General features: G+C 42.1%; 1 pseudogene; it reads left to right on the top strand.

Moving 5' to 3' along the window:
* Positions 1-9,124: 9,124 nt before the first annotated feature.
* Positions 9,125-9,257, top strand: LOC149436360 (U2 spliceosomal RNA; annotated as a pseudogene).
* The last annotated feature ends 237 nt before the right edge of the window (positions 9,258-9,494 follow it).

The raw sequence follows: 9,494 nt of genomic DNA, 5'->3' as shown, positions 1-9,494 counted from the left end.
ACCCCACTGCAAGCTATCCCCGCTTCAGTCTATCCTGAAATCTGCGGCTGGACTCATCCACCTTACCAACCGCTCGGTATCTGCCACCCCCCTCTGCCAATCCCTCCACTGGCTTCCGATTGCCCAACGGATAAAATTCAAACTACTAACATTGACATACAAAGCCATTCATAACGCTGCCCCAAACTACGTCACCGACCTGATATCCAAATACCACCCAACACGTACTCTTTGCTCCTCACAAGACCTCCTACTCTCTAGCTCCCTGGTCTCCTTCTCCCATTCCCGACTCCAGGACTACTCCAGGGCTTCCCCCATCCTCTGGAACTCACTACCCCAATCCATCAGACTGTCACCTACCCTCCTCACCTTTAGGCACACCCTGAAAACCCATCTATTCAGGGAAGCCTACCCCACCCTCACCTAACTGCCGATCTCCACTCCTCCTACCACTACTTCCCCCACATCCATTTCCTCCTGTACCACTATCCCCTCCCTCCTAGATTGTAAGCTCCAAGGAGCAGGGCCCTCTAACCCCTCATGTATTGTTTTGTATTGTTACTGTATTGTCTCATGTACTGTCCCCCATTATATTGTACAGTGCTGAGCAAACCTTTGGCACTACATAAATACTGTATAATAATAATAATAATATTAGGGATCTAGCTCCCCCTAGCTAAACTAGGAGGGTGCTATAGATAGATAGATAGATAGATAATAGATAGATAGATAGATAGATAGATAGATAGATAGATAGATAGATAGATAGATAGATAGATAGATATGGGATAGAGATAGAAATGTGCCGGCATAATGTAACATTTTTGATATGCTGTTGTGGTCTAATATATATTAGGGATCAGAAAGTGAATACCACACACATCCCAGCACCCGCCAGGCCCACATCTACAGGAATATAAATGGTTCCCTTACTCCTAGAGGCCTACTGGGCAGCTACACAGTTGGCAAAATTAGTATGTCTAGCCATAGGAGCAACTGTTTGAATAGTTTCAAAGTTTGGAGACCCCTGGGTTTACATTTAGGGGCAATCAGGGGTTACCTGTGTGCCTAACAATGATTCCTGTAATGTTTATGTAATGTGTGATGTTTTTACTAAGCAATAGATCAGTTTCTACTCCCCGCTCTGCAGGAAGAAAAAAATGTCAAAGTGCTGCTGTCTGGAGGTGGTGGTGCTGCCCCACGTCCCTCACCGTGATGATTGTAACATTACAGTCACCTCTTCCTTCTCCTTCTCAATGGCTTCATCCAATGACTCCTCTGAGCCGCCAGTCCCCACAAGCCCCCCAAAGCCTACGTCGCTCAGACAAAAAACGGCTGATTTGGAGCTGGTATGCTATGGGAACAAGTGCCATGCTGGGTCAGTGATTCCAGCAGCTCTTCAGTGGCAGGCCAAGAGATGACTGACTGCACCCATCTTCTACCAGGAAAGGTCATGTGTGACACGCCCTCGCGCACTGCCCTACCCATGCTGCCATTGGCTCCCAACAATGTCAATGAGCGGGTCCCGCCAGTGACTAAATACCACCGAGAGAAAGCTCTATTTTTGGGCAAAAAATGACATAAATGTAATTTATGTTCAGCGCTGCATGACCGCGCAATTGTCAGCTAAAGTAACTCAGCGCCGTATCGCAAAATAATGACCTGGTCATGAAGGAGGGTAAATCTTTTGGGGTGCAAGTGGTTAACAACGAATTAATAAGTGATTAAGTAGCCAGCAGCTGCCAGCATCCTTAACAACCAGTGTATATCATGGTTGTTAAGGAGCAGGCGATTGGGGTGTCCCTAACTACCATGACTCAGAAGGTTCCCTGCTGACAGCAGAATATAAACAAAAGAATTGCCGACATTAACATTTTTTTTTAAATACTGTAACAGTGTATGGGGTCCTCTCCAATCCAGACCACGCCCTTCAGGTCTGGCATAGATTTTGAGGGGAACCCCACAGCAACATTTTTTAAAAAATGGTGTAGGATTCCATTCCAAAATCCATACCAGACACTTATCCAAGCATGGAGCCTAGCAGACCAGGAAAGGGGGGGGTCAACAAGTGAGCATCCCCCCTCCTGAACCATACCAGGCCACAAAATCCATACCAGACCTGAAGGGCCTAGTATGGATTGGGGGGGACCCCCACGCTGTTTAAAAAAAAAATGAATGTTGGCAATTCTTTTTTTTATATTCTACTGTCAGTGGGGAGGTGTGGAGATGAGTCATGGTTGTTACGGATGTGGCGGCCGCCTGCTCCTTAGATACCATGATATTTACTGGCTCCTTAACAACCAGCTAAAATCAAATACATTCCTTAACTATCACACGCCTAGACCACTACTTATTTACCACATGCATTTATTTCCTTTAGTGAATTGATTTTAGCGCTGTTTTTGCGGTATTTGCCGAGTGTTTTTGTTTTTTGAGGTAAATTCCTCATAAAGGGATCGTGAATTGACATGTTCAACATCGCATGCGACAATTGTGAAAAATGTGTCAGATCACCTAAACAGAGCATGCGATCTGCTTTAGTGAATGGCCGCTGTGTTAGAAAGATTGCAAGACATTCCTGAGATATCTGCAAACTAAACAATCTTTTTTTGAACTACAACTTGTTAAACCAGATTCTCACCGACCCGGCCTCAGCTATGGAGACACCACTCACCACTCACATTATAAATGTGACTGTTTCAGAGCTGCCATACATCATTCAAGAGAAGAGGTCAACTGCTGGTTCAGGGAAAATGAAGTCTCCTTGGGAAAAAAAATAGAAATAATCTACAGACTCATTGCACACTATGTAAGCAAATTTAGTATGCCAAAAAAATTGCAAAGACTAAATGCACACTAGTAGGATACATTTAAAAAGCAGAGACTAGGTAACTTTCAATAAAGAAATCAACATTTTTTCGCAAAATAATCTACAAAAGTGTCAATACATAATATACTGTGTATACAGCTTTAGTAGGCTGCAGTTTCAGAGGGAGACACCAGGCAGGTTTTAATGAAGAGATCAAAATTAAAGTGTATTGTTTCAAATAAAAAAACACAAACTTTTACAGATTCGAAGAAAAAAATGTATGACGCTTGTGTAGGCCATATTTTATAAGAAATTCAAAACTAGAGTGTAGTTTTTAACAGGAAAAATATGAAAAATTGTAGGCGATGCACACTTTGTATGCAGCTTTAGTAGGCTAAAGTATAAGAGAAAAACAAGGAAGGTTTTATTCAGGAAAATCAAAAAGGAAGTATTAGTTCATAATAAAAGGGCACAAAAATTGTACAGACATCATGTGTATGCAGCTTTAGTAGGCCTCAGTTTCAGGAAGAGAGCAGGCAGGTTTTAGAAAAAAAAAAAACAAAGTTTACTATTTCGTAAAAAAATACAGAAAAATTGTACAGCCCATGACTACTTTGTAGGCTGCAGTTAAGAGGGAGGAAAAAGGCCGGTCTGAATCAGGAAATCAAAATGAGAGTTTATTAGTTCACTTTAAAAGAACACAAAGATTGTACACAAACATTGGACTTGATGCACACTTAGTAAGTGTCCCTAGAAGGCCACAGCTTTTTAGAGACAGACACCAGGCTCTCACCTGCTGTATATGACCAGACCGTTAAGTGAGGTCATAAAAGGCTTGTGTCCCTTTAATAGGGCTTAGTGGTAAATGGATGGGATGATCCCTCTTTCCCTGGGATTGTTAAATACTTGCTGTATGCTGCTTAAAGCGCTGTGATGTCAGAGCGTTACGCCACTGGGTCATGGAAATTCCCCCCTGATGAAGCCACTTGACCCAGTGGAGTAATGCGTAGGGGAGGGGCTCTGCGTCACAATGCTTAAAGCAACCTACAGAAAGTATTTAACAATATTGGAAAACTTTACTGTGGATTCAAATCTCAACTTTGTAATGCGGTTTTAACTTGTAATACATGTGAGTGCACTACTATATGTAATACATTATGTTTTAAAGAGGATAAGGTACTATATTTTTTTATTACATTCCATGGCCATTGCACCTATGGAGAAAAATCCCTAAGGAAGCAAAGAGACCCCCTAGTGCAGTGGTTCTCAACCTTCCTAATGCCGTGACCCTTTAATACAGTTCCTCATGTTGTGGTGACCCCCAACCATAAAATTATTTACCCAGTAATTATAATTCATGAAGTGTCGTTTTACCTCCAATACTGCTGCTTTCAACAAAGTAGCTGCTTTCTACAGAGTAGCTGCTCTTTACACATCGGAAATATGTGTTTTCCCAGATGGTCTTAGGTGACCCGTGTGAAAGGGTCGTTTGACCCCCAAAGGGGTCACGACCCACAGGTTGAGAACCACTGCCCTAGTGGGAAGAGGGATATTCCTGTCCATCCATCCGGCTCCAGGAAAATCCATAAGGAAGCGAGGAGACCCCCTGCTGGAAAGAGGGAACACTACATCCATCCATCCATCCCAGGAAAAGAGGGATCATCCCATCCATTTACCACTAAGTCCTATTAAACGACACAAGCCTTTTATGTCCTCACTTAACGGTCTGGTCATATACACCAGGTGAGAGCACAACTGGTCAAGGTGCGTAACATTTTTATGATTGGTGAACTGCAAAGTTATTATTTCATATCACAGCACTAGAAGAAGTGTCAGGTCACAGACTTAATAAGGACATGTTTGCAGCAGTAATATAATTGCAGACATATCGATATGCACTCTTTCGAAGCTGGACTGTTATTTATTTATTTATTCACATTTTTGCAATTGTTAGTGGAGCGTGACACCTTCAGATTTTATTTTAACAAAAACTGTACAGACTCAATGTACAGTATGTAAGCAACTGTAGTAGGCAGCAGTTTAAGAGGGAGACACCAGGCAGGTTTTAATCATGAAATCAAAAAGCAAGTATTATTTCTGAGTTTTAATCAAGAAATCAAAATTAGGGTATATTAGTTCACAAAAGAATTGTACAGACTCAAAGCACTTCATGGAATTGGCTTTAGTCGCCGCTGTTTAAGAGGAAGACACCAGGCGGGTTTTAATTAAGAATTCAAAATGAGACATGTACACTATTTAAGTGGCTTTAGTAGGCCTCAGACTCGGAGGGTGACACCAGTCAAGTTGTACTAAAAAAAAATCAAAATTAATCATTTCCATACCGTGCAATTTTACCCCTTCCTGCCCAGGCCATTTTTCAGGTTTCAGCGCTCTCACACTTTGAATGACAATTGCGCGGTCATACAACACTGTACCCAAACTAAAATTTTATCATTTTCTTCACACAACTAGAGCTTTCTTTTGGTGGTATTTAATCACCGCTGGGGTTTTTATTTTTTGCTAAATTAACAAAAAAAGACCAAAAATTTTGAAAAAAAAACACATTTTTCTTTGTTTCTGTTATAAAAGTTTACAAATAAATAATTGTTCTTCATAAATTTAGGCCGAGATGTATTCTGCTACATGTCTTTGGTGAAAATAACCCAAATTAGGATGTATTTTTTAGTTTGTAGGAAAGTTATAGAGTTCACAAACTATGGTATAGATCTGAATATTGATCAGTCCTGAAGTACTGACAGCCAATCTAATTTCTTGAGGTCCAAGAATGTCAGAACAGTACAGATATCCCACAAATGTCAGAACAGTACAGATATCCCCAAATGACCCCTTTTTGCAGAGTAGACAGTCCGACGTACTTCATAAGAGGCATGGCGAGTTTTTTGAAGTTGTATTTTTTTGTCATAATTTTTCGGAAAATTAAAAAATTAAAAAAATTATTTTCACTATTTTTTTTTTACATACTGTCACCAGTGCAGTACAGCGTCATCATATAACTGGCATGGCGGTGAACAGGGACACTGACTGGTGACAGTATGAAAAAAAAAAAAATATATATATTTTTTTTTTTTTTTTTTTTTTTAATTATATTTAATTTTTTATTACTTTTTTTTTATTTTTTTTAAGATTTTTTTTTCATATTTTACTATGACCAAAGTAGTACAATGTTACCATAGTAACATTGTACTACTTTGGGTAAGTGATCAGTATTTTGTTTTTTTTTCTTTACACAATTTGCTTATAGCAAAGAATTACTCTGCTATAAGCAAGCATTTACCTGAATGAAATCGATTCATTCAGCTTTTTTTTTTTTTTTTTTGTGCTTAGCTGTGATTTGGTCACAGCTAATCACATGACATGTGCATGTGATTAGCTGTGACCATTCACAGCTAGGCACTAGTATACAATGGATGGCATCATGAATGAAGCCATCCATTGTATACAACTGTCATGTGACCTGCTGTGATTGGTCACAGCAGGTCACATGGTACCAGCAACGGGAGTCGGTACGGCCGTGTCCGAGGTGCACGGCCAGTGACAGATCGCACTGCTGCACCGCTCTGCATTAGCGCAAACGGCGCATGTGCGGGAGCACGCCAAATGGCGTGCACCCGGAATGCAGATACACATCTGAAGCCGCCAAACGGCCATTGGCCGGGCGGCTAATGGTTAAAGTGTATTTTTCACAGGAAAACAATGAGAAATATTGTACAGACTAAATGCACAGTATAAAGACAGCTGTATCAGGTCATAGTTTTCAAAGGACGAATCAGACCGGTTTTACTGAAGAAATCAGAATTAGAGAGTATGTTTTTACCTGCCTCCCACCCGCCATATAAGGAAATGATGGGCGGGGCGGTGGCTCTCTCGTTTTGGGAGGACGTCATATGATATCCTCCCACTCTAGCTGCGCATGCGCGCCCCCGGGGGTGTGCGGCAAGGTGATCGGTGGTGCGCTGTGTCAGTGGGATACAACAGATCACTGATCGCAGTAAAGTGTGTCCAGTCACAGCTGATCGCATGTAAATAGGAAATGCCGGTTATCGTCAGCATGAGGAGAGGAGAGTTGGTAAGCAGCATTCCTCAGAGGGGACATCCACACTGATCATCAGTGCCCTGATCATCAGTGTAGCCCCATCAATGCCACCTGTCAGTGACCATCAATGCCACATATAAGTGCACATCAGAGCTGCCTATTAGTGCCAGTCAGTGCTGCCTATCAGAGCCCATCAGTGCCAATCAGTGCCACCTATCAGTGCCAGCCAGTGCCACCCATCAATGCCAGCCAGTGCCGTCTAACAGTTCAAATCAGTGCCAGTCAGTGCTGCCTATCAGTGCCTTATATGAGTGCTGCCTTTCAGTGCACACAAGCAATACCTGTCAATGCCAATCAGTGCCGCCTATCAATGCCCATCAGTGCTGCCTATTCCCATCCCAAGGAGAAAAATTACTTATTTACAAAATTTTATAACATTTTATAAACTTTTTTTTTTCAAAATTTTCATTCCATTTTAGTTTGTTAAGGAAAAAATAAAAAGCCCCCCCAGTGGTGATTAAATACCACCAAAGAAAGCTCTATCTGTCTCAAAAAATGATAAATATTTTGTCATTCAAAGTGCGACAGCGCTGAAAGCTGAATATTGTCCTGTCCTGCTGGAGGACTCCGCTCCTTCCTCTATGACTCTCTTCTCCTGAAATACTCTGCGCTGCTGGAGGACTCCGCTCCTTCCTCTATCACTCTCCTCTCATCCTCTGCACTGCTGGAGGACTCCGCTCCTTCCTCTATCACTCTCCTCTCATCCTCTGCACTGCTGGAGGACTCCGCTCCTTCCTCTATAACTCTCCTCTCCTGAAATACTCTGCTCTGCTGGAGAACTCCGCTCCTTCCTCTATAACTCTCCTCTCCTGAAATACTCTGCACTGCTGGAGGACTCCGCTCCTTCCTCTATAACTCCTCTCCTCTCATCCTCTGCGCTGCTGGAGGACTCCGCTCCTTCCTCTATAACTCTCCTCTCCTGAAATACTCTGCACTGCTGGAGGACTCCGCTCCTTCCTCTATAACTCTCCTCTCCTGAAATACTCTGCACTGCTGGAGGACTCCGCTCCTTCCTCTATAACTCTCCTCTCCTGAAATACTCTGCACTGCTGGAGGACTCCTCTCCTTCCTCTATAACTCTCCTCTCCTGAAATACTCTGCTCTGCTGGAGGACTCCACTCCTTCCTCTATAACTCCTCTCCTAAAATACTCTGTGCTGCTGGAGGACTCCGCTCCTTCCTCTATAACTCTCCTCTCCTGAAATACTCTGCGCTGCTGGAGGACTCCGCTCCTTCCTCTATGACTCTCCTCTCCTGAAATACTCTGCACTGCTGGAGGACTCCGCTCCTTCCTCTATAACTCTCCTCTCCTGAAATACTCTGCACTGCTGGAGGACTCGGCTCCTTCCTCTATCACTCTCCTCTCATCCTCTGCACTGCTGGAGGACTCCTCTCCTTCCTCTATCACTCTCCTCTCATCCTCTGCACTGCTGGGAATGCTGAGTTGCTCCCTATGTTGGGATCACACACACAATACACACATATATGAAGGAAGGTCGGACACATTGGAGGAGGAAGTTCTTCTATGTAATGAGAAATGTTGCTTTCAGTGAGAAGAATGCGGAGCGGACACATTGTTACATTGTACAGATACCACTTGTGTGTGAAGGGAACAGCAAGGTCCAGTTCTACTGATCACTGTCAGTGATAAACCGCAATCACAACATCTGTTATCCCACACTCAGTGACATCTCACCGTGATTGGTCCTGTAAAGACAAGCTCCGCCTCTTTATTACACATCATCATTTGATTCAGGGATCAAATCTCCAACTTTTATACATTATTTGTTCCTTTTTTAGTTTCTTTTACACTTGTGGAATATTTTATATAATAGATGGTGGGCGGAGATACATAGTAACATTGTGCTTCTCCCTGTGGGAGGGGTGTGGCTACAGCTGTCTATATATGGGTATGGGGCGGAGTCTGGCAGTGGTTTTGCATTCTATATGGCATTCCGTGGGAGTCATTGTACACGATATTTCCGAGTTGCAATGTTTGTGTGACACCATTTCAGAGGCATTCTGCAAGGGAAACTTTCACAGAATGGCAGAAAGATCTTTGTGATCATACAAATCATGGGGCCCTATACATCCTCCCTGACAGGGCCCCCTTCCTGCTACAGGAGTACGGCCTGCACCCCAATATTTGGCAGCACCATGGCATCATTTATGTCTTTGTTGGCACGGCATGGCCCCGTGTGGATGACTTCTTGGCCTTTTGGCTAAGATCAAGTGTAGTATCTGTTCTTATCAAAACCAAAAATAGTGAAGCGCTAAAATAAATCCCTAAATACACACACAGTGCATATAATATTAAGTGAAAACCATACCTCATAAATAAATTATATCCGTGACATAAAAAATATCAATATAAAACAAAATATATAAGGAAAAACTTTTCCTTGCCCTTAAATTAATTCTTCAAATCAAACATTAAAAAAAATAAAAAATCCATGATATTGCAAATAAACAGTGATGAAAAAAAATTATATATATAAAAAACTGTGTTAATTACCATATATATATATATTTGTGATTATTTCTAATAATAAATGTGACAACCTAACAGAAT

This window comes from Staurois parvus, unplaced genomic scaffold (genome assembly GCF_062004578.1).
Source record: "Staurois parvus isolate SC_StPar_1 unplaced genomic scaffold, SC_StPar_1.0 ptg001371l, whole genome shotgun sequence".
Taxonomy (NCBI): Eukaryota; Metazoa; Chordata; class Amphibia; order Anura; family Ranidae; genus Staurois; species Staurois parvus.
Note: the sequence above shows the minus strand (reverse complement) of the source record. Positions and strands in the feature narration are given on the sequence as shown.